We start from the raw sequence: 25,906 nt of genomic DNA, 5'->3' as shown, positions 1-25,906 counted from the left end.
TTGTTTTTTGTGGGTAGTTCTTTGCTGCTTAGGATTCCTGTAAATTTAAAAGATACTATTGGCTTATGTGTTTTTATTGTGAATTACTAAAATATTAGGCCATAAAAATCAAACTTTGTGGTGCCCTGATAGTGTTTTTAAACCTCTCCATATCTTTTGCTAGCTTAAGGAAATTGTGAAGGACTTTGAAAATATACTTGGCCTAGACTTAGAACTTACTGTGTCTGGCCTTCCCAATCTTTTCAGTAGGTTCAGAATACTTCTCTTTGGTTTGAATTATAATTTTGTTTCTTGTGGTTCCAAAAGTTATCTGTAATAGCCTCGTTCTTGTCATTGCCTCATTCTTAAGAAGTTGCTTTTTTTGCTTTTGAATATTTGTGGGTGTTTGACACAGCGTATGCTTAAGACAGATGAAAAAAATACTAATAATAGTGTTCATGTGAGCAAGTTCTTTCTGAAAAAGGAAATGCTTAGAAGTCCTTGGTGCTCTTCTTTACACTTGATACTATTCTTTGTGTGTGTGTGTGTGTGTGTGTGTGTGTGTGAGAGAGAGAGAGAGAGAGAAAGAGAAAGAAAGAGATCGATCATATCCATTCTGATGCCTTCAGTTTCCCCTCTCAGACTTTTTAGTCTGTATCTCCAGGCTAGAATTTTCTCCAGTCCAGACTTGTATTTCCAGCTACTCCTTGGTCCGGTCCCCTTCACAGGTTTCCTCCCTTTAGGGAGTGGCCCCATCATCTCTGTTGTGGCCTGAGCTTCATTGCTTTGGGCCCTGAATCTTTCTGCTTCTAACTCCTTGGGAGTTGTTTTTTTTTTTTTTTTTTTTTTTTTGGCAGAGTCTCACTCTGTCACCAGGCTGGAGTGCAGTGATGTGATCTCGGCTCACTACAACCTCTGCCTCCCCGGTTCAAGCGATTCTCCTGCCTCAGCTCCCCTGAGTAGCTGGGACTATAGGCGCGCACCACCTGTCCCGTCTGATTTTTGTATTTTTAGTAGAGACAGGGTTTCACCATATTGGCCAGGCTGGTCTCGAACTCCTGACCTCGTGATCCACCCGCCTTGGCCTCCCAAAGTGCTGGGATTACAGGTGTGAACCACCGTGCCTGGCTCGGGAGCTTTTTGAGTCTGTGCTGCTCTCTCCTTCCCCCATCTCGGCTCTGCTCTTTCCTTTCTTCCTATTGTGGGAATGTCAATACGCCTCTATCTCTAGCGTGGCGCGGCCCCTGTGGAACCACCTTTCATGGAGCTGCCTGCAGCAGCTGGTAGTGTGCTCCCTTGGACCCCACAGCAGAAAATGGAAGCTCTCGGATCTGAACCTGCCCAGCTTCTCTCTAGTGGCGCCCTCTTTCCTCCTCCCAGTTCATGGGGAGCTGCCTGCCGTGAATGCGCTGTGTACGTGCACCTCTCTGTGCCCTTTCTGCACGGGCTATTTATTTTCTCGGCTGGGAGAGCCCTTCTTCCTCTTGTGATTCTGGCCAACGTCTTTTTGCTCTCTCAACAGTTGGCTCAGATATCACTACTTCTTTGAGGGAGAACTAGGTATCTCCTCCCCATTCCCACTGAGAGCCTTAATCTCCTATAGTACTTACCACACTGATGTCATAATTAGGCGAATATCTCATCTTCTTTATGTCTGCGAGTACATTCTATTTAAAACTGTGACCCCCCCCATGTTCCTTTCCTTGCTCTGCTTATTTTTTTCTCTTACACTTGTTCGTTTCAACGTACTGTATGATTTTTTAAAAAAATTTTTATTTATATTTTAAAAGTACAGATGAGATCTTGCTATGTTGCCCAGGCTGGTCTTGAACTCCTGGGCTCAAGCAATCTGCCTGCCTCAGCTTCCCAAAGTCCTGGGATGACAGGTGTGAGCCACTGGGCCTGGCCTGTATTATGTTCTTATTTCTAATGTTTATTATCTGTGCGTCCTGCTAGAGTGTAAACTCCAGCAGGACAGAAATCTTTGTCACTTTTGTTCACTGCAGTATTGTCGGTACCTAGAACAGTGTCTGAGCCCTAGAAAATGCTCAAAATTATTTGTTGAAGGAATGTGTACTTGTATGTTGAGGGCCCAGCTCACAGTAGGCCTTGGGTAAATTAAACTGATGATGAATAGTTTATTCTGTTAGATTTTCTAGGGGCTGTCTGACTATGCCTTGTTTTGGTACTTAAAAGTAAATATAATTAAACACTTTTAAGATTTTTATGCATTCAGATAAAATGTTTTGTTAACAGTCTGGTTTACTCTATTTATTAGTTTCAGATGTCCGAGTCAGCCAGATGTGTTTCATGCCTTCTCATATTACCCCCCTTTCTTGCGTAAACCAAAACCCAACAACTAAATAAATAAAGATTTCACCAAAGGTCATGTTTTCAGAATACCATCTAAATAGAGGCTAAAATCATGCGTGACCCATGGCAACAGTTTGTTGTTGTTGTTGTTATTGTTTTCCAAGGCGGAGTCTTGCTTTGTCACCCAGGCTGGAATGCAGTGGTGCGATCTTGGCTCACTGCAACCTCCGCCTCCCGGGTTCAAGCAATTCTTGTGCCTCAGCCTCCTGAGTAGCTGAGATTACAAGCATGCACCACCATGCCCGGCTAATTTTGTATTTTTAGTAGAGACGGGGTTTCACCATGTTGGCCAGGCTCGAACTCCTGACCTCAGGTGATCTGCCCACCTCAGCCTCCCAAAGTGCTGGGATTACAGACATGAGTCACTGTGCTCGGCCTCCGTGCCAACAGGTTTCAAACATTTTTGCTCATATAGGCTTGAAAGAATTTTGTAAAACAATGTATTTTTTGTATTGATTCTGAAAAGTTTTCTTTCCTACATGTTTACATAGTTGCATAGCATGTAATTTCTAGGATATTTTAAAATGTTGACATTTAATAATTAAATTGTTTCATTACTTTTATATATGTATTTAATGGTATTGGTGGACAGCAATTTGTTTCCTACCATCATCTTCTAAAAAATTGAATGAATTCTTTAACTGTTTTTTGAAGTTGTATTTCCATCGTACTCACTCCAGAATTTTGTCAGAATAAAAAATATTTTTAGACTCAAAAGTCTTATTAACCGATAACCCTCTCATACTTCTCATACTTTAAAAATATATCATTTTAAAATAAAAAGAGTTAAAATGTCTTGTGACCATGAGGCTATAAATGTTAATTCAATTCAGAAGTAAACAGAATTTGCCATTGCCATTATCACATAATTCAAACTAATATAAAGGTATTACATTTTGATAAATGATTGTTAAAAATATTAAATAGTTATTGGAAATGTATCTCAATGAAATGCATAGGACTGTGGCTTTTTTTAAAATTAAATAAATGAGCTCTTCGTACATGGGTGAATATTGATTATTGCCAGAATGGGGATTTAGCATCAATTTTTTTTTTTTTTTGAGATGGAGTCTTGCTGTATTGCCCAGGCTGGAGTGCAGTGGCACGATCTCGGCTCACTGCAACCTCCGCCCCCTGGGTTCAAGCAATTCCCCTGCCTCACCCTCCCTAGTAGCTGCGATTACAGATGTGCGCTACCACAACCAGCTAATTTTTTAATTTTAAGTAGAGACGGAGTTTCAGCATGTTGGCCAGCTAGTCTCGAACTCCTGACCTCAGGTGATTCACCCGCCTCAGCCTCCCAAAGTGTTGGGATTACAGGTGTGAGCCACCACACCTGGCCAAATCTATTTCATAATTTTCTTTTTTATTGTGATAAAGCACTGACAAATCCTAATTATATAAATAAGAGATAGGAATGGGAAGTGTTCTGTTATTGCAGCATCACTCAATCCCTTGAACTATTTCTGAGTTATATGTCAAAAATCAATCTATCACCAAAAATTATTTTTGATGACAACTGGTTAGATCCTCCTTCAGTATTGTTGAAAGCGGATAAACTACTAGATTTGCAAAAGAATTTGTTTTCCAGTTGCTATTTTCTTAACACTCAAACTGACCCTTTGGTGACAGGGAGGGAAGTGAGCTGTGCTAAGGTTTGAGATCAGTGAGCAGGTGTGTTTCTCCTTTTAATGTGAGAGAAGGAGGATTTTGAAAGGGAAGCTGAAAAAGAAGAATTTGCAGTGCCATTGCAGACAAGATTTCAGGCTGGCGGTTTTAGGATGAAATACATAAAAAAATGGAGTCTGGCCGGGCACAGTGGCTCATGCCTGTAATCCCGGCACTTTGAGAGGCCGAGAAAGGAGGATTGCTTGAGGCTTGGAGTTCGAGACCAGCCTGTGCAAGAAATTGAGTCCCTATGTCTATCAAAAATTAAAAAAATAGCAGGGCATGGTGGCTTGTGCCTGTAGTCCCAGCTTCTTGGGAGGTTGAGGTGGGAGGATTCCTTGAGCCCAGGAGTTGGAGGCTGCATTGAACTATGATCACTCTACTGCACTTCAGCCTGGGTAACAGAGTGAGACCCCAACTCTTTTTTTTTGAGACAGGGTCTCGCTCTGTTGCCTAGGCTGGAGTGCAGTGGCGTGATCTCGGTTCACTGCAGCCTCTGCCTCCCAGATTCAAGCAATTCTCCCACCTCAGCCTCCCTAGTAGCTGGGATTACCGGCACACCAACATACCCGGCTAATTTTTGTATTTTTAGTAGAGACAGGGTTTCACCATGTTGGCCAGGCTGGTCCCAAACTCCTGACCTCCCGTGATCCACCCTCCTCGGCCTCCCAAAGTGCTGGGATTACAGGCATGAGCCACTGCACCTGGCCGAGACCCCAGCTCTTAAGAAAAAGAAAAATTGAGGCTGTGGAAATGGATTTCCTTAAAATTGTCTGTGAAGTAAGATTGGTAAAAGATTGGTAATTGTTGATCCTGGGTGATGAGTATGTGAAGGTTTATTATACTGTCCTTTCTACTTTTGAGTATATTTTAATATTTATATTACAAAAAGGACAAACAAAGCAAAAATTCTTTGTGGAAAGTTTTACCATGTATGCATTCAAATTTGAGTAGCGACCTTTGGTGCGTTAACACCGTTAGTCTGAGTGTTAACAAAATAAGGCATTCTTTTAGGTTGAACCAGATGAAATTTCCAATATTTGACCATCTTGATGTATAAAATTGGCACTTGCATACGGTTTAACCTAATCTTTTATTGCATATATTAGTTCTTCCCTCTCCATCGGTTTCATTTCACTAACTGGGATTCAGCGAGAATGTTTTTTTAGGTCCTCCCATTCTCAGAGATCGTCCTTTTCAGTTAAGATTTGTTGAAAAGAATTTTAGTTTGTTAGTATGATGTTAGGTGCTACATAGACTGAGTTATACAGGCAGCCACTTCTTACCTTTATTGTTCTAAAGACTTAAGTTATGTTTTGTTCAGTGTCTGTTCTAAGTGTGGACAAACAAACCTGTCAGTTCATTTAGCAAGGTGCCAAGTGAATGGAACTAGAATGTTTAGGGACAGACAGGTGGAGCTTTCACCTGAATAGTACCTGAGAAGTTGGCTTTATTTATTTGTTTATTTTACTATAAATGTGTGAGGTAGGAAAACAAGGCTGCCCAGCTTGTGGCAGTTCTGAGGATGATCCTTGAGGGCTGATGTTGGCCTCCAGTCTTTGCTGAGGAGAAAAGCGCCCCTCCTCCCCCGCCCACAGCACCATGGGAGAGAGGCCCTGGAAGTTGACTTTATATAGAAGTTCATCTTCTACAGAGCTCAGAGTGTATCTCTGTGTGTTTTCATCTTTATTATGAAATCTGGGCATAACAGACTGGAGATAGGTATTGTTCTTAATGATTTTTTTATTTCTTCTTTCTTTTTTTGAAACAGTCTCACTCTGTTGCCCATGGTGGAGTGCAGTGGCATGATCTCAGCTCACTGCAACCTTCTTCTCCTGGGTTCAAGCATTTCTCATGCCTCAGACTCCCAAGTAGCTGGGACTACAGGCGTGTACCACCATACCTGGCTAATTTTGTTTTTGTATTTTTAGTACAAGATGGGGTTTTGCCATATTGGCCAGGCTGGTCTCGAACTCCTGGCCTCAAGTGATCTGCCCCGCCTCGGGCTCCCAAAGTGCTGGGATTACAGGCATGAGCCACCGTACCTGGCCAGTGATTTCTTTATTGAGAAGGAGATTGGGATCTAGAGAAGTTAAGTGACTTAATCTCCTCTCAGGGTAAGTCAGAATTGGAGCCAGGTTCTCATGGTTTCTCAGTGTGTGCTTCATATCCTAGATTAGTGGTTCTCAAAGCATGCTTTGGGGATCCCCAAAGGTTCCTGAGACCTTTTCAGGGGTCTGTGAGGTCAAAACTAATTTTATAGTAATACTTAAGACATTATATGTTTTTCCCTCTCTCATGACTATACTGTGTTTTCCAGAATCTACATTACCTGTACTGTTGCAAGAAATTGAAGCAAAAGTGGGTTTTGAGAATCCAATTGCTTTCTATTAAGCCAGACATTAAAGAGATGTATAAAAGTGTAAAATGGTGCCACTTTTCTCACTCATTTTTTTTGAGGAAAATGTAGTTTAAAGTAGTTTTAAAAAATTTACAGTTGTATTGAAATGAATAAATAAATATTAAAAATTTTCCCATTTTTAATTTTAATGTGGTAAATATTGGTAGATATAATCCATATTTTTAAGAAGCTCTTTGAGATTCGGAATAATTGTGAAACCAAAAGTTTCATTGAGACCTCTGGGTTTCAGTTTCACCATTCTCAAAAAGAGGCCAGATGTTAGGTTGCAGAGGACCACAAGTTGTCATTCGATGTGTCCCAAGTCATTTGAAAATAGTCTGTTTTCAGTTCTACAGGATAGATATCCACATCATAAAAACCTTTATTCAATTTGCCCTTCTTTGGTTTCCTTATATGTAGTTTCAGCAGGTGACCAAGTATTAACTGAAGCTAAGCTATGTCATTTTTATTTCCCCATTTGAAGTAGGAAAGTAGCCTCAAGTGAATATTTGAAGGATCTCCAAGCTGAATTGTTTGTCCATGTTTTGTGTAAGACCAGTATCAGTTGGGCTTCATTGTTTCTCTCATGTGGATTTTTGGATTTGTAGTTTCAGTATACATTTAAAAATTATATATATATATATATATATATTTAAATTTTTTTCTCTTAAAAGGGGCCATGCTAATCTTCTCTGTATCATTCCAATTTTAGTATATATGCTGCTGAAGTGATAGCACTTCAGTGTACATTTTTATTAAGAGCTTTTTCAGTAAGATCCTGTATTGTATAGATAAGAGACCCTTAACCTTATGGCTGCCTTACACTTTTCTTTGAAAAGGTTTAAGGACCTTCCTTAAAATGAGTATTTGCATTTATTTGGCAATTAAGTTTTATAGGTAATGTATCTAATTTGTTTTTCCCTTTTTTTTCTTATTCCCTCTTCTCCTCTCCTTTCCATCTCCTTTCTCCATTACTGTTTTTTTTCTTTTCTCCCCTCCCCTCTTTTAATTGCCAATATGACCTTGGGTGAAATACTTAGTCTCTATGTATCTTGGATTCTCCATTTGTAATGTGTGATGTTGTGAAATAATTTCTCTAAACCACATAGAACATTGCCTGGCTCACTATCAAGGATCAATAAATGTTAGCTGCAATTTTTGTTGTTGTTATCATTAAAGCAGGTTGGCAATTCCTGGAATGTAATGAGTACTCAATAAATGGTGGTTATTTATATTATTTAATATTACCACATTGCACATTTGCTTTTAGATGGTCTATTGAGTTTGGCTGAGGCAGATATGTAGTAGGTGTAGTAGTAGTATTATATGCTGTCTTAATTTTTTAGTGAGAATGGTTTTCTTTTTTATGAAATGGTGCAGATGCTGATACTCTATGGCTGTAATCCAAATATTTAGTAGGTATTGTGGCCTTTATAAGCCTACTCCTGAGAACAGCCCATTAATTAAATGGGAGGTGTGGAGATTTGGTCCTTGTAAATCACCATTCAGAAATGGAGATGTATTGGATTCATATTTTGTGTGTGTGTATGTTTGTAGTAAAGTCATAAAACAGACTCTACTACTCTACAGTCTGAGTGCTTCCTCTTGTTCTTAGTTTTCAGCTGTTAGTGGACACTAGTCAGGTATAATAAAGTAGCTTCTTATTCAGTTAAGTTTATGTTAAATATATGATCCTATTTGTGAATGTCATGAATAAGTAATTTATAGATTATTTTATGATTACTAATTGTTAATGGATCTAAAGGCACTTAAAATTCTAAGGCTAGAAGAACAGTGACCACCAGCAGTATAGAGTTGTGTGTGCCGGTAATACACCCATATAGTAGGGCATTGAATGCCTAAAAACTACTAATCATTGATTGATTAATGTAACTATTACTTGGGTAGACAGTAGAGTCTGATTTAGAAGTCACAGTATGGTATGTGATATTTGAACTGATTCAGCAGGGATTTGAAGCCTCCTTATTAAAGGATATGTTATTAATATTATAAACTTTAGTGGAAGGAGGAGTGGTCTTTTTGTAGCCTGTAAGATATGTACTTGAATATAATCTTCGTTACTGAAATATACTTTTGAGCAAAGCATTTATCTTTGGTGAATTTGGGTTTTTCAGTTGCAAAGTGAGTATCAAACCTAGCCAGCCTAGCTCACTGGGTTGGTAGGATCATTAAATAAAATAACTCATTTTGATCCAGTGTTGGGCCTTCCATGAGAACAACAACAACAACAAAAAGCAAAAGGGGGGGAAAAAGAAGAAGAAATAATACATTTTGAGAATGCTTGAAAAACTTGAGCATTATACAGGTTTAAGTTAGCATTCTTCCTACTTTCAAATGTGAGGGCATTGTTTGTGGAATATTCTGACTCCAGCTTGTGTTAATGCTTTTACTTTTTTGTTGTTGTTTAGGTTTATCAATGACAGATAGAAGATTTAAGTATCATAATCCTCTATTTTTATGGCCATGAATTGAAATGAAGAATGTATGTATTCAAGTTTGACTATATAGACATGCATATAATAGCAGTGCTGTTCATGACACTGTAGTTAAGCATTTGTCAGAGTTTCCACTGTAAACTTCCCTTTGAATGTTTTTTCATTTTAGCTTGGCTTTCCTGTGGGTTAAAATTATAGGGCCTGAATATTTTTGGATGGAAACTTTTTCCTTCTTTTTAATAGGGCATGAATGCATGCTATTAAAAAAAACTATCTTTTCTTACATTTTTTAATATTTTATCATAAAAGTTTTAAAAGCCACTTCTAGGCAGTGTTTTTCTTTAAATCATTAAGTGTGTTAAATGCTGTGACTTCATACCTATAAACAGTTTTTCTTTGCCTTTGTAGTTTTTCCTCTAAAAATTGTCAGTCTTCAATGTATTATCTAAATGAAAGATTATAAATAATTTTTGTAAACTAATTGTAAGATATAAAAAAACAGTGATATATTGAACATCTGGATACCCATCCCAAGTTAAGAAAAAGTAAACTGCCTAGAATTTATAAGCTTCCTTAGACTTTCATCACTAAAAGTGTTCATTGGTCTTTGATGTAAGTATTTGTAAAGTGTGTTGGAAACAGGCCAGGACTTAGACTGCCTCTTTATATCTAGACATCCCCTTCTAATGGATGTCATGTGGTACATGTGTTCTGGTCTCATGTGACGGATTGGGTGGCTCCGTGACCCAAGACCATCTGATCTATAGGCAAGACATAATGTGGCCCAGAGCTTCTACCCAACAGAGATGAGAGTGAAATGGTATTCCAGCAGAACCTTTCTCTAGGGAAGTTTGAATTTGATAAAGAGTTGTTGAAGGCAGGAATAGATGCTGAAAGACCCAAGAAAAAGAAGCAAAGAAGTGATAAGCCATGTTGATAGGGCAGGGAGGGTGAGGTGTGGGTTGATCTGCCTTGATCATCGCTTCACTGAAATTACTCTTGTCAGGGCCACTGCATGTCACATGTCTCTCAGCAATGTTGGACACTTGTCCACATTTTCTTTGTAGAAACATACTCTTCTTTGGCTTCTGTGACCCTGCTCAGGTTTTCCTTTTGCCTCTGGCTGTTTATTCTCATTCTCTTAGCTGGCTCTTCCTCCTCTACTCAGCTTGTAAGTGTTGGGTTTCTTCAGAGGTCCTTCTGCTTCACTTTCTGCACTCTTGCCATAGGTGAGTTCATCCGGCCTATTGGCTTTAAGACCACTTATATATTACCATTTATATGTTGTTGGTGCCCACATTTCTTTTCTTCCTTTTTTTTTCCCCCAAATATGACATTTCTTTTGCTTTTCTTCTTCTTCTCTTTTTTTTTAAGATGGGGTCTCACTCTATTGCCCAGGCTGGAGTACAGTGGTGCAGTTGTGATTCACTGCAGCCTCGACCTCCCTGGGCTCAAGCCATCCTCCCATCTCAGCCTCCCGAGTAGCTGGGATTATAGGAGCATGCCACCGCGCCCAACTGAGGTGCCCGCATTTCTATCTCTACCTCACCCTTTTCAGACTTTGGCCTTGTATATACAATACATTTCCATGTATATGTCTTATAAACATCTCTAATGTAACACATTGTCAGTGTAACACTTGATTTCCCCCACCAAACTATTTCTTCCCTCTTTTACTTGCTGACTCCTGTGTTCACCCGGGTGCTCAAACCAGACAACCCGGCTCCCACCCACTGAACATGGAGAAGTGGGGCAAGTGCCAAGAGTCACCTTTGATCCGTCTCTGTCTGTTAGTCACTTTTCACCTCTGTATTCTCCCCCAAGAGTAGTTTCTATCAGCAAGCACAATTGATTCTACCAATTCTTTTTCCAGTAAATTATCTCTAATTTGTCCACTTTGTCTCCAATCCTTACCACGATTCTGTAACAGTTGCCTCCTATGTAGCTGTAGTCTCCTAACTGGTGTCCCTGTTTCTTATCTTGCCTCTTTTCCATTCATTCAACTCATAGTGACCAGAGTGATCTTTTTAACAATACAAATCATATGCATGTCTCTCCCTCAGGTTTTAATAATACAAACCATGTGCTCACTCCGACTTTAATACTGTCATGATTCTTTACTGAATCTGGAATTAAATCCAGGTTCCTTCTCTTTACCTTTCACTATTTTCTTTTCACCTTGGCTTTTCTATTGCAATTTTTCTGACATCACTAATTGAATTTAATGTTAAAGTCAAATGCATGTGGGTTAAAACTCCCAAGTTTCTAAAAACTTTAAGAGACTTGATTTTCTCTCTCCATCTCATCCCCTTTTCCTGTTACTCTTCTTCATTTAATAAAATCCACACCAAAACCAAATTGCAATTAGCCCCATCCCAGCCTCTTGAGTCTGATTGCATCAGACATTTCTCAGACTTCCTAGAGAGCTGTTTTGGTTGTTTCATTAGCATTTAGAGGCATTTCTTTAAAATTACAGAAGGTTTTACTCTTGTATATCTTTAGTACACTGTTAGCACTGGAAAATGTCTCAGAGCTTTACTTCTTGTTTTTGCGGGCACTTCATCATCTTGGTTCTCTGTCCCTTCCTATCCTGAGTTTTCTGCCTCATTGTTGAGTTTTCTTTATCTTGTCTCTAGCTTCCCCATGGTTCCATTCTTAACCTTCTGTTCTTAGTTTTCCACTTACTCAGTCATTGAGCTTATCTGTTCCTTTGATTTCAACTTTCACCTTTATGGGAAAACTCTGGAATCTCTACCGTTTAATTTAGCCCCTTGTTTCCAGTTCTATTTCCAGTTCTAACTCCCTTGGAGTTACCTCACATTCCATTGTTGCCACTACAGTTCATGAACTTCCTTGACTAACTTCTCTGTCTGATTGTTTCATTTTTACCGACAGTGTCATCATTCTCCCAACCTGGAAACATTAGTAATCTTTGACTATCTTTCCTTTCTGTTATATCTAATGTAATTTTAAAAATCCCTTTGTTTCTTACCTTCTGGTATCTCAGTCTTCTTTTTCTTCTATGGCCATCAGCTTTGTATAAGCCCTCATAACTCTTCATGCTTGGTTCTGATGACATTGTTTTTGGCTAATTTGATTGCCTCCCTTCAGCCCCCGCTAAAACACTTCTCATTATGTTTGCTCCTGTCCCACATTTCTGTGTTGTCAGCCACAAGAAGCCCAGGTTACCCTGCAGTTTGTAAAGTCCTTTCTGGCCAGGTATGTTCTCATTCCTCCCTCTCGTTTCCCACTCTTTCTAGTTACCTGTCTTCCATGCCCTAGACATGCGTATCTTCTTATAATTTCTCCCGTAATGTGCTCACTCTCACCTCCATGCTGTTCTTGCCTAAAATATCTTCCACTTTTCCTTTGTTTATTCCTTTTTCTATTCATGCTTCCTTTCGGTCCCATCACCAGCTGAAAGCAATTCAACCTAACAGGCTTTTTAATTGACCTTAGGCTGTGCTGGTGATAATACAGATTTGAACTCTCAGTTAGACTTCAAATCGTATGCGAGTTCAACAAATGTCAGGTGTTCAGAACAAAATGAAACAACCAAACTTCTGTGTCATTACATTTTCCTGAACAGTAAATGAAATCCAAACAAGGTTGAAGTCTTGAAGTAAGCCAGCTTTAGTGCAAAGGAGAAGGCTGGAAGGTTAGAGAAGACTTCGAATCATCTTTCGAGAGACTTAACACTAATGTAAAGGCGTCCTTTATTTTATTTTTTTTGAGCTGGAGATTGACTCTTGTCACCCAGACTGGAGTGCAATGGCACGATCTCAGCTCACTGCAACCTCCGCCTCCTGGGTTCAACTGATTCTCCTGCCTTAGCCTCCCGAGTAGCTGGGATTACAGGCGCCCGTCACCATGCCCGCTTAATTTTTGTATTTTTAGTAGAGATGGGGTTTCGCCATGTTGGCCAGGTTGGTCTTGAACATCTGACTCAGGTGATCCACCTGCCTTGGCCTCCAACAGTGCTGGGATGACAGGCATGAGTCACTCTGCCCAGCCTAAGGGGGCTTTTAAATATTAACAGAAATAACAGGCCAGCTGGAGAATCTTTCTAACTCCTGGTAGTTGCATTTTGCTTGGTACAAAGAGGAGATAGATGACAGAATGCTTGTCTGCCTCAATCTATGTTAAGGAGTCTGTTAGGAAGATTAAGAAGATTAACCCTTCCAGATGGTCCCTCCAGTGTATGTTGTAGGTATTAGATGAAAACAAAAATGATCGGTAGTGATAAGCCAGCTCTCATTAGTCTTTAGCAGAGGTGGGATAGTGTACAGGTGCCAGATTATGGAGGTCTGAAGCTCAGCAGGGCCCCCTTTCAGCTGTGTGATGGTGGGCAAGTTACTAAATATCTTTGGGTCAATTTTTATATGTAAAAATAAGGTTGGTAATACCTACCTCACAGCATTGTAGAAAGGGTTAAAGGAGTTAGTACATGTAAAGTCCTTAGAATAGTGACTGCCACAGAGTAAGTGCTTACTAAGTTTTTACTATTATTATGTATACATGATATGACTGGGAAAGGATGACTCATTCAAGATTTTCAGAAACTATTTATTGTGAAACAGGAAATGGCTCTTTAGAATGCGTATCTTTTTCTAATACCTGACCTGTCTTCAGTGACTCTTGTTTATTTTGGGTTATTCATTCATTAATTAACAAGTGTATTTTGACATTGTTTATAGTCAAGATCCTGAAAGAATATATTGTCTGTAGGAGATCATGATATTTTGAATAGAGGATAGATTCTGAAAAATTGTGAGAGTTGTATGAATGAGGTTCTTCTGGCCCATCTGGGTCTATGAACAATCTATACATAAGACATCTGGCTTTATCAGAAATTTGAAACTTACGCATTTTTATGTGTACTCTCCATTCCCAAAGAGAGCCTGGTGCGTGTTTTTGCAGATTTATGTAATATGAGAGTTTCTGGAATCTAGATGAATGTCATTCAGAGTGGTCTCTCTTGAACTTGCCCCACTTGGTTTTTTTCAAAGAAATGTTGTCATCTGCATGCTGTGCTTGTCTTTGGACTTCAGGGTGGGGTAAAAAATGGTTCAGAAGCTATTGCTTGGTCACCTTTGTAATATCAGGGTGCATTAATGGTACAAGCAAGCAATGTAAATTGTCAAAATTTCAGAATTAGACATTTTCTCTTTTTATTAGGATGCTGTAACTTTTTTTTTTTTTTGTAGAGACAGGGGTCCTTCTGTGTTGATCTTCCCACCTCAGCCTCCAAAAGTGCTGGGATTATAGGTGTGAGCCATTGTGCTCAGCCACGTTTTTTTTTTTTTTTTTAATCTGTTGATAAAGGCTTGTCTTTATGATCCTGTAAAAGTAGATTAGGTGTCAGTAGAGTCTTCAGATAATTTGCTTGTTTTATGCTGGAAATTCCTATTAAAACTATGCAATTGGATGAAGCCATTTTGTTATTGTCACTATGAAGTATTTTTTAATAATATAAATATGTTCTTCCTAGAGATAACCCCTTAACCCTTTAGTAGACAGGATAATCAATCACCACATTATCAGAGGGCAAGTCGGTTTTTTTTTTTTTTAAACTTATGGAAAGGTTATGAGTGCAGACTGTGATTGTGGAATACCGTGTGCCTTGGGGGTTGGAAGTGGGCTATAAGTAGGGAGGTGGGAGGCCGGATGCAGGGGCTCACGCTTGTAATCCCAGCACTTTGGGAGGTCCAGGCGGCAAGGATCCTTTGAGCCCAGGAGTTCAAGACCACCCTGGGTAACATAGTGAAACACTGTCTTTACAAAAACTACAAAAATTAGCTAGGTGTGGTGGTGCATGCCTGTAATCCCAGCCACTTGGGAGGCTGAAGTGGGAGGATTGCTTCAGCCAGGGAGGTCAAGGCTACAGCATGCTGTGACCGTGCCACTGCACTCTAGCGTGGGTGACAGAGTGAGACTTTGTCTCAAAAAAAGTGGGGAGCGGTGGGGAGGTAGGAGATGAGGAGGACAAAAATCATTGTTTATTGTTTGTAATCCTACTGCCACATTTATCTGTCCAAATAAATGGAGAGGAGGAAGTATTTCATTTTGGTGTAAAGTTACCCCTTCTGGTTCTTTGTGGTGAAGTTGTTTCTACATGTTAGCCATTGACCCAGAATAATAACACTGAATATCTCGCAGCCTTGGCTCTCTTATAGGTAAAATGGGAATATTAACATGTATTAGGCAGGATTTTTGTAAGATTTTAATGGGAGGATATAATGAAGGACCTAAGCTGGAGGTCCATTTCCTTGTCAGGTGCTTTTTTCTTTTCTGTCTCTCAACTTCGTCCATGAAATTCAGATACTTTAATTGTTTTTTTTTTTTTTTTTTTTTTTGAGATGGAGTCTTGCTTTGTTGCCCAGGCTGGAGTGCAGTGGCACGATCTTGGCTCACTGCCAGCTCCGCCTCCCGGGTTCACGCCGTTCTCCTGCCTTAGCCTCCCGAGTAGCTGGGACTACAGGCGCTCGCCACCACACCTGGCTACTTTTTTGTGTTTTTTTAGTAGAGATGGGGTTTCACGGTGTTAGCCAGGATGGTCTCGATCTCCTGACCTCGTGATCAGCCTGCCTCGGCCTCCCAAAGTGCTGGGATTACAGGCGTGAGGCACCACCGCGCCCGGCCACTTTAATTCTATTTTTTCGTGTTATTAATATGTGCAAATCTTGCTTCCCCCTGGACTGTACTTTTTTTGAGAGTAGATCCATTTGTTTTCATTCTTTACAATATATGCCCTTATAATATCTTCTTGTACCTTTTTTTGTAATGTAAAATGTTTTAACTTTTATATTTATCTATATGGTCATTTAATTAGGGTTTCTCTCCATTTGGTCTGTAAGCTTCATGAAGGCTAAGAACATGAAGTTTGGTTTTGCTTAATAATGTATATTTATAGCCTAGACTAGTGCCTGGCATGTAAAAAGTGTTCTGTAAATATTTGTGGAATGAATGAATGAATGATTAAGTTAAACATGGTAGATTCTAAACAAATTCGTATTGTGGGAAGGTTGAAACCACCTATCATATCCCTTCCAGACTTAGTCTGAACCCTTCTAGGAGGCAATTAAAAGTTTTCAAAATTTTAGTTAAGACCTTAGATCTCTAAATAACAAAGTGTGTGGGGAAAAGAAAGGTTTAGAAATACTTTGAAGTGGTTTAGTATTTTATGTTATTTTAGTGGGAGGTTAATACTGTTTGTTTTGAATATGTTGTAAAGAACTCTAAGTGTAAGTTACTCTTATTACTTTTAGTATGTATAAGTATTAATATTTGTGAGTATGATACTAATTTAAAATTTTGGCTCCAAGGACAAAGCTGTCAAACATTGCTTGTTTATTTATTTCCCTTGCACATTTTGCATAAACCTGATTATATCAGAGGAAGCCTTGATGTGTGAGACCCAAGTGGTGTCCTTGTTTTGGCAGTGCTCATCCAGATTGTTGCAGTCTTCATAAATTCTAGCTTCTCTGTCCCAAAAGCTCTGTTTGTCATTCATTCTTCCATCCAAACGCTAACTGTCTTCACCCGTCAGGATTTTGACACGTTGCTGATGCATGTACTGGTACCTGACTCATCTCACCTATTGAGTCAGCATCTTACCTTTCCTCTAATCAAGTTACAACTTTATTTTGAAGTTATTTCACTGGGTATTATATTAGTAGGTCAAGCTCAATATTATTTTCTTCTAATATGCTTTACACAACCAGACATACCAAAAAGGGAGGGGAGATCTATATGTATCAACAGTTTATATTGTTCATTTTTGAAGAAAAGACTGGCATTGTGTGAAACACAATGCCTAGAATATGGAAAATATTCAGTAAACGTTCTGTGTCTTAAACGCTCATGCTATCACTGTGACAAAGCTACTGTTTTTAGGCTCATTTTGTAAAAGATACTAAGGCTCAGCAGTGCTTTTTAACAACAACATTAATTTAGCAGTTAAAGTTTATTGAGCACCAAATGTGTCCCAGATACTCTTCTATGTGTTTTTATTTTTATGTACTCACTTAATTCTTAAGTAAACTCTGTGGGGTAGGTGCTGTTATTATACCCTCATTTATAGATGAGGAAACTAAGGGCCAGAGACTCACCTAAGCTTTCCCAGCTAGGAAGTGGCAAAGCTGACCTTGGACTCCAGGCAGTCTAACTCTGTAGCCCATCGTCTTAGCTGTCACACTATACTGCCCAAAATTGCCCAGCTGGAGCCTGATTAGAACCCAGGTCCCCCGATTTCAAAGTCTGTGTGTGTGTGACCCCAAGGACAACCTCAGCCATCTGGAAGAATGCAGAATGGGCTTACATTTCTTTCTCAAGTTCCCAATTATGCTGAAAGAAATTGAATTCATTTGACATCTTAAACGTTTCTGTGATGTTTTTCTAGAATTATAACTGACAGACTTTTGAGATAGTGGACCTAGTTGCCGAGCTTAGTTTTAACTTTATTATACTTATTAAGGTCAACTCTTATTTCTCATATGTTGTCTGGCTCCTTAAGTAGAAGATAGAGTTATATAATATGTTTTCTGAAAGGGAAAGTCATTTTCAGTATAATCTGAGGAGAAAATGTTTGTACTACCCCGTGGCGTGTTTAGCTAAACTCTGGGTTACAATATTAGACATAGAGTGCTGAATTATATCAAGATTCAGAAAAAGGCTGTACTTAGAATTGCATTGTAAGCATGCATATCTTTAGGTTTCAGTGACTGTCTTACCCTTGGAGACGGATGTTTTGAGGCTAGGAAACCAGCAGCATAGAAGAAACATGTTGTAAATAGTGGTGGTTTTTTTTTTTTTTTTTTGAGACGGAGTCTCGCTCTGTCACCCAGGCTGGACAGTGGCACGATCTTGGCTCATTTGCAAGCTCCGCCTCCCGGGTTCACGCCATTCTCCTGCCTCAGCCTCCCGAGTAGCTGGGACTACAGGCGCCCACCATCATGCCTGGCTAATTTTTTGTATTTTTAGTAGAGATGGGGTTTCACCGTGTTAGCCAGGATGGTCTCAATCTCCTGACCTCGTGATTTGCCCGCCTTGGCCTCCCAAAGTGCTGGGATTACAGGCGTGAGCCACTGCACCCGGCCAATAGTGTTTTTAAATACTTTTCTGTTCTGAAAGTGTTAAGCTTCCCAGACACGTTCCCTGTCCTTTTTAAACTCTCTGCATTACTGTTCTCCAAGTTTTGATTTTGGAGTCATATACTCAAAACTGTTCATACCCGCATACACACATGCATACATAAGTACACACTTGTAAGTTTCTCCATCTTTATTGTTTTATGCTTGAATAATTCTGCTTTTATACACACTAGGAAAGAAAGCTTTGAAATGGGTTTCTTGTCTGTTGTCATGGTATTTCAGATTTGAATTTTGGATTTCCTCAACTGTTCTATGTGGGCTTACATTTGTATTTAACTATATTAATTAGGTAGTATCCTTTGTATGAAGCATGGGAGAGCTTCACAATTAGGGGACTGTGTACTACATGCCTGTGTACTACATGCCATCCCTGGATTTTACTGCCGAGATTATGACTTTAATTATAAATGTACACCCTTTATTACTCTTGGAATTAGAAGCTATTCCACTGTACTCAGTCCTGTGTCAATCTCAGGAGCTTAAGCTCTCATACTTTAAAATCCCAACAGAGGTTCAAAAATAGCATCTCTAAGCTGGCATTGCAACGTTGGATTGACTCTTGTTTTTTTTTTTTTTTTTTTTTTTTTGTATTTTTAAAACTTTTTTTTTTTAAGTTTCATGATGTCTTTGATCAACTATAAATTATGAATTAACAGATAAGTGGGCTGTTAAAATAGCTGCAGGTTCATTTTATTCTGAAATAATTGGCATTGATGTTAATCTTCAAAACAAATGGAAAGTAGATAGGCCATTTTATCCCCTGTAGAAGTAATCTCTTGGGGAAGGACCCTCAATTAACTGAAATGCTTGAAAATAATGTCTCCTTTTATTGACATCTTTTTGGCCGGGTTGAGGGGAGGGAGGGTCAATTGAATGTTACATTCTTGCTGAAAATCTTTAATTCCATTAACTTATTTCCTTACCTTATAAGCATGGCGTAAATAAAAAATAATCTTTTTTCTTGAAGATTTTTGTTTCTCATACTTCTGAACCTGACTGAAAATTGGGCTTCAGTGATGCTGACTCTCAGGCACATCCTGGAAATTTGTTCCATAATTCCTTTTTATCAAATTAGGATTTTATAATTTGCTCCTTGTCTTAAAAGACAAGTGCAGAAGAGAAGTTATGGTTATTTGAGAGTTCTAAATAGTTGGCCTTTGTTTAATTCAAGTTTGGTATTACTAGAATAAAATTTTAACAAAAAATTAATGTTTCTTTTAAAAAAATTTTTTTTGAAACAGGGTCTTACCGTGTCACCTGGGCTGGAGTGCAGTGGTGCGATCATGGCTCACTGCAGCTTCTGCCTCCTGGGCTCAAGCCATCCTCCGACCTCAGCCTCTTAACTAGCTAAGACTACAGGCCTGGCTAATCTTTTGTTAGTTTTTTTTTTTTTTTTTTTGTAGAGATGGGGTATTTGCCATGTTGCCCAGGCTGGTCTCGAACTCTTGGACTCCAGTGATCCTTCTGCCTCAGCCTTCCAAAGTGCTGGGATTACAGGCGTGAGCCACCATGCCCAGTCAAAAATTTAATCTTTCTAGAAATACTTCAGAATAAAATTTAAAAAATTGTTTAATTTTGAAGATGTGCCAGAAATAGCAAATATAAGTATTTCTGCATAGAAGATAGTTTTAATAAGTTATGAAATAGGAAATTGATTCCATACAGTATTTATAGATACTTGATAAATATTTGTCAAATGAATGATGACTTTTTTGTGGAAAGCACTTTCCACCCTAGAAATGATTTTTCGTTTAATCTTTACTCAACCCTGTGAAGTACATTTTCTTTTTCTTTTCTTTTCTTTTTTTTTTTTCTTCTTGAGACAGAGTCTCACTATGTCACCCAGGCTGGAGTGCAGTGGCACAATTTCAGGTCACTGCAACCTCTGCCTCCCGGGTTCAAGCGATTCTCCTGCCTCAGCCTCCCAAGTAGCTGGAACTACAGACACATGCTACCACACCTGGCTGATTTTTATATTTTTAGTAAAGATGGGGTTTCACCATGTTGGCCAGACTGGTTTCGAACTCCTGACCTCAGGTGATCCGCCCACCTCGGCCTCCCAAAGTGCTGGGATTACAGGAGTGAGCCACCGCGCCTGGCCAAAGTATATTTGCTGAATTTTACATACAAGGAAACTAATGCTCAGAGAAGTAAGTGACTTGTCCATTGTCAGTAAACGGTAAAAATGTGATTCTAATTCAGAACCAGATTCCAGGCCAAAGTCCTCACTGTGTCTCACAAGACCCAAGTTGATCTTCTGCAGCCACTTGTCCTTTCTTCTTCTGTCCTTTTCTTCCTCACTTTCCACTCCAGCTCCAGCCACGTTCACTTCTTTGCTGATCATCAGATTCACCAGCATGCTCCTTCTTCCTGCCAGAGTACCTTGCACTTGCCATTTCCCTCCTTGGGATACTCTTCCCCAGACAGCCTCGGCTGACTACCCCACTTCCTTCAAGTATTTGCTCAAATGTCATCTTCCAGGTGAACACTCTGTTTAACATTGCACCCTTCAACCCCAGCGTGCCTAGTCCTCCTTGTCCTGCACACTATTATTTCTCATAGCATATACCGTATAACATGTTTATTATTTTTAGTTTCTATTATTTGTCTCTTCCTGCTAGAACGTAAAGCTCAGGACTTTTGTCTCCTCTTCATTATGTTATCACAGTAGTCCCTGGCTGTTGGTGGGTGTTCAATGAATATTTGGCGAATCAGTAAATGATAGAGTGAGTGAATGAATAGAGGAGCCCATTCCCTTTGCACTAGACCTTCTCATTTTTCGTTTGTAAATAATAAATGACAAAATTTTCAGGTTATTTTGCTATAGAGGGCATTTCCAAATCATGCTACTTAATGTTGTATACTCATCTTCATTTTGAATTTTTTCCCTATTTTTCTCTTATCCTTGAATATAAACCATTCTGTTTATTTTAAAAAGTCAATTCGGCCGGGCGCGGTGGCTCACGCCTGTAATCCCAGCACTTTGGGAGGCTGAGGCAGGCGGATCACGAGGTCAGGAGATTGAGACTGTCCTGGCTAACACGGTGAAACCCCATCTCTACTAAAAATACAAAAAAGTAGCCGGGCATGGTGGCAGGCGCCTGTATTCCCAGCTACTCGGGAGGCTGAGGCTGGAGAATGGCGTGAACCCGGGAGGCGGAGCTTGCAAATGAGCCGAGATTGTGCCACTGCACTGCAGCCTGGGTGACAGAGCAAGACTCCGTCTCAAAAAGAAAAAAAAAAGTCAATTCAAGTTTTAAATAAGTTGTTAAAAAAATAAGGCATTACCTTACTGGATATTAATAGGGGAACATAGTTCAGGGAACTGAAGAACTGTGCATTTTTTTTTTTAGTTAGGTTCTTTCAGATAAGCTGGCTCTTTTCACTCCTTCTTATATTCATACATATTGGGTCATTAAAAACTATCTTGCCTATAATCCCAGCACTTTGGGAGGCCAAGGCAGGCGATCACGAGGCCAGGAGTTCGATACCATCCTGGCCAACGTGGTGAAACCCCGTTTCTACTAAAAGATACAAAAAATTATCTGGACATGGTGGTGCGTGCCTGTAATCCCAGCTACTTGGGAGGCTGAGGCAGGAGAATCACTTGAACCCAGGAGGCGGAGGTTGCAGTGAGCAGAGATTGTGCCATTGCCTCCAGCCTGGGTGACAGGGCGAGACTCTGCCTGAAAACAAAAACAAAAACAAAAAAACCATCTTAGTTTTTTTTTTTTTTTGAGATGGAGTTTTGCTCTCGTTGCCCAGGCTGGAGTGCAATGGCACCATCTCGGCTCACCGCAACCTCCGCCTCCCAGGTTCAAGCGATTCACCTGTCTCAGCCTCCTTAGTAGCTGGGATTACAGGCATGTGCCACTACACCTGGCTAATTTTATACTTTTAGTAGAGATGGGGTTTCTCTATGTTGGTCAGGCTGATCTCGAACTCCCGACCTCAGGTGATCTGCCCACCTCCGCCTCCCAAAGTGCTGGGATTACAGGCATGAGCCACTGTGCCCAGCCATAAAACTATCTTACTTTTAAAATTTGCATTTCGTGACTTGATATTATTAATATACTAGGAAGTAATTATTTTATTAAATACATTATATCAAGCCTTTTCCTCTATTATTTAGTCTAATTTTATTTCTAGAGGAATAAAGTTATAATTTAAAAGTGAAAACATGGGGAAATAAGATGCAATATGTAGAATTTACTTACTCAACTAACATTACGTACCTACTATATTCTAAAACTGCTGCTACGAACAGTTTATTAAAATGTGCAAGGCAGGTGTAGTGCTGGTTAAAAAAAAAGTCGCAGTATAATGTAGCAAGTGCTTGAATGGAGGTATGTGCAGTTTCATCGGAATTTTGTGTTAAGAATTTTTAAGGACTCATGTGGCTGCTCTTCCTTTACAATTGCAGAACATGTGATTTATCTTCTCAGCTTTTATGATGATCTACAGTTGAAGGCTGGGTGTGGTGGCTCACACCTGTAATCCCAGCACTTTGGGAGGCCGAGGTGGGCGGATCGTGAGGTCAGGAGATCGAGACCATCCTGGCTAACATGGTGAAACTCCATCTCTACTAAAAATACAAAAAATTAGCTGGGCGAGGTGGCAGGTGCCTGTAGTCCCAGCTACTCGGGAGGCTGAGGCAGGAGAATGGGGTGAACCCAGGAGGCGGAGCTTGCAGTGAGCCGAGATTGTACCACGGCACTCCAGCCTGGGCAACAGAGCAAGACTCCGTCTAAAAAAAAAAAAAAAAAAAAAATACAGTTGAAATCGGTACTGTCATTACAGCTAGAATTCTGTTGTCCGTGCTTCTAGAAAAGTGTTGGAAGAAAGGAATAATGTGGCTCAGAGGTCCCCAAATACAGGCCCTTGGAAAAGTTGTTGGCAGTACTGGGAAAAATGAAAAAGAAGAGAAAGGAAGGTCAAGAGAGAGAATGTACAACTCTGTGTGTATGTGTGCACGTGTGTGTGTGTGTGTGTATGTATGAAGGGGTAATTGCCAACCCTCCTTTTTATTTTTATTTATATCTTTTTGAGACAAGGTCTCACACTATTATCTAGGGTGGAGTACAGTAGCACGCTTATAGCTCACTGCAGCCTGGGCTGAAGTGATCCTCGCACCTCAGCCTCCCAAGTACCTGGGACTACAGGCACATGCCACCAAACCCAGCAATTTTTTTTTTTTTTTAAATTTTGTAGAGACGGGATCTCGCTGTGTTGCCTAGGCTAGTCTCAAACACCTGGCTTTTAAACGATCCTCCCGCTTTGGCCTCCTGAAGTGCTGGGATTTTGGGTGGGAGCCAACGTGCCCAGCACCAACCCTCCTTTTTAAAGGAAGTATTGTCTTTTATTCTATGATCGTTTTTTCTCTTCTTTTGTTATTATAAAGTTGCTTTATTTTTATGAAATTATAGTGAAAATAAATGGTGGCTATGTTTTTAATGCCTTTACCTGAAGAAAAATTGACAAACTGCTTTTTTTTTTTTTTTTTTTTTTTGTAATTTTACTGGCACATAACATCCTCAAAAGAGGGAACCACTGACATGCATACTGTAGAATACTGTATATAATTCTTGCAGCTCTTTTTTAGTATAGCCTATCAAGCTCCAGGAATTCCTCATATTCAAAAGGCCTTGGTTCTTTTCCTCCTGGCATCACTGCCCTGGAAAAAAGCCCTTAGGAAATGAATTAATAATAAAGACATTGACTTTGTCAGAACCTTTGGTGGCATCTGTCCTGTGGTGAGTTTGGTGGCAGGAAAATAATTAAACCTAATTAGGAGTTGATCAGTTTTAAAATATTTTTTCATGTGTTGACAAGTTTCAGTAACCACCTTGGCATTAGAAGATAAAGCATGAGGGATAACATGCAGTGCTGGAAACACTGTGTCATTTATCACTGTGTGTCATTTATCAGCGTGCATGTGTGTATGTGTGCATGTGAGTATATTTTCTATTTCTTCTGATTAGATCATAGTGTCAAAATAACATGAAAGCCCTGAATCATGTAATTTTGCTGCTTGAAGCCATACTAGTCTATACTAGTGGTGGTGACCTTTGGTTTTTATTTGTAAATTGGAGAGCATATTGTTAGCTTTTGGGAAAGGGAAACTGGAGAGCTTCATGACACAATAATAATAAATACATGTTGGTTGTCTCATTTAGGAAGAGTAATTAATATGTTATTATTATCTAAAACTTAAACCTACCTGCCTATACTTGTTCACTAGCTTAAGGCTGATTTTATACTGTTTTAAGTTTTAAAACGTGAATATTTGTATTTAATAGAAAAGTCAACCAATTTTTCTTTTAGATTGCAACTTCTCTTAAACAAATAACTAACCGTAACAATGGAAGTATATCTACAACTCTAATGGGGGTTAGTTGCTGTTATTTAGCATGATCATCACCATTATCATCATCGTTATTGGTATGCCCCTTCCCTCCCCCTCAGTAAGACTGTTGGGGCAGTAAGACTACTGGGGTTCGGATACTAGCTGCAGCCCTTCCTAGTGTGTCATGTTGGACAAATGACTTAGCCTTTCTGGGCGTCAGTTTCCTCATTTGAAAAACTGGGATATTAATAGTGGCTACACCTAAGATATTCTGAGGATTAAAAGGGATAATGTGTGTCAGGAGCTTAGTACAGTGCTTTATAGTTGTAAGTGTTATGATTATTATTGTCTCTGTTCTTTTTACCTGGAAATTTCAGTCAATACCCACACCTTCATCTCATCCTTTTGACACTACTCTATCTGTGCTAGTCATTCTATGACACATGTTTTGAACCTTTAAAAAACGTGTATGCTAGTAATTAGCAGTGTTTTTCAAGCTCCCTAACAGATTGGCAAGATTTCTAAAAGCAGCCAACTCCACATTCACCTATTATAGCCAAGGCCAAGAAAGAATGCTTTCACTGTTGTAAATGTTTCCAGGGACCTTCCTTAGCTTGGAAACTAAAAGTTTTCACTGCTAGCTTTAAATAATGGAGAGAAAGAATTTCAAAGGAGGAGGGGATGAGAGAAGGATTTTAGAGTGCTCACTTTAAAAACAGTGGTTTTTAACCGTAGCGACATATTGAAATCACTGGAGTCACTTTTATAAAATACAAATGCTTAGCAATGAAATATCACATCACCACCACCACCACCATCACCACCATCATCAACAACAAACATCTTTGAACACAATAATAAAGTAATTGGATTGGTCAAGTATTTAATGCTTATTTTAGTTAACAGATTGGTTCTGGGTTAGTTTTTTTTTTTTTTTTTTTTTTTTTATTTTTTATTTTTTATTTTTTATTTTTTTGAGACGGAGTCTCGCTCTGTCACCCAGGCTGGAGTGCAGTGGCGCGATCTCGGCTCACTGCAAGCTCCGCCTCCCGGGTTCATGCCATTCTCCTGCCTCAGCCTCCCAAGTAGCTGGGACTACAGGCTCCCGCCACCACGCCCGGCTAATTTTTTTTTTATATTTTTAGTAGAGACGGGGTTTCACCGTGTTAGCCAGGATGGTCTCGATCTCCTGACCTCGTGATCCACCCGCCTCAGCCTCCCAAAGTGCTGGGATTACAGGCGTGAGCCACCGCGCCCGGCTGGGTTAGTTTTTTATTTGCTTATGTGCATTGAAATATCCTGTGTAATCAACATGTTATATTTGGCTCCAGTTCATAGGACATGAAGTCTATTATTTGATTTATTATAAAGGCTTATAGTTGTCTCCTCGTTTTGAGGAAATATTGTTGGTTATATCTGTGATTTACTGGTGTCAAAAGCAATTCCTATAATGGAAGCTTGGTTCTACTAATAAAATAGGATTATTTCTAGGTTTCTTGAAATATGTACTACGAAAAGGTAGAGGTAAAAT

At 39.5% G+C, this 25,906-nt stretch overlaps 1 protein-coding gene, 1 non-coding gene and 1 pseudogene across 7 annotated transcripts in view; 1 reads left to right on the top strand and 2 right to left on the bottom strand.

Moving 5' to 3' along the window:
* PPP2R5E (protein phosphatase 2 regulatory subunit B'epsilon) overlaps window positions 1–25,906 on the top strand; it is a 175,439-nt gene that overhangs the window by 63,282 nt on the left and 86,251 nt on the right. The gene's annotated exons all lie outside the window — the stretch shown is intronic.
* On the bottom strand, window positions 5,495–5,636 carry LOC112128938 (small Cajal body-specific RNA 20). Its single transcript, XR_002911382.1, has one exon. It is a non-coding gene; the product is annotated as a small Cajal body-specific RNA 20 (non-coding RNA).
* On the bottom strand, window positions 7,066–7,159 carry LOC112128856 (U6 spliceosomal RNA; annotated as a pseudogene).

Source organism: Pongo abelii, chromosome 15, assembly GCF_028885655.2.
Source record: "Pongo abelii isolate AG06213 chromosome 15, NHGRI_mPonAbe1-v2.0_pri, whole genome shotgun sequence".
Taxonomy (NCBI): Eukaryota; Metazoa; Chordata; class Mammalia; order Primates; family Hominidae; genus Pongo; species Pongo abelii.
Note: the sequence above shows the minus strand (reverse complement) of the source record. Positions and strands in the feature narration are given on the sequence as shown.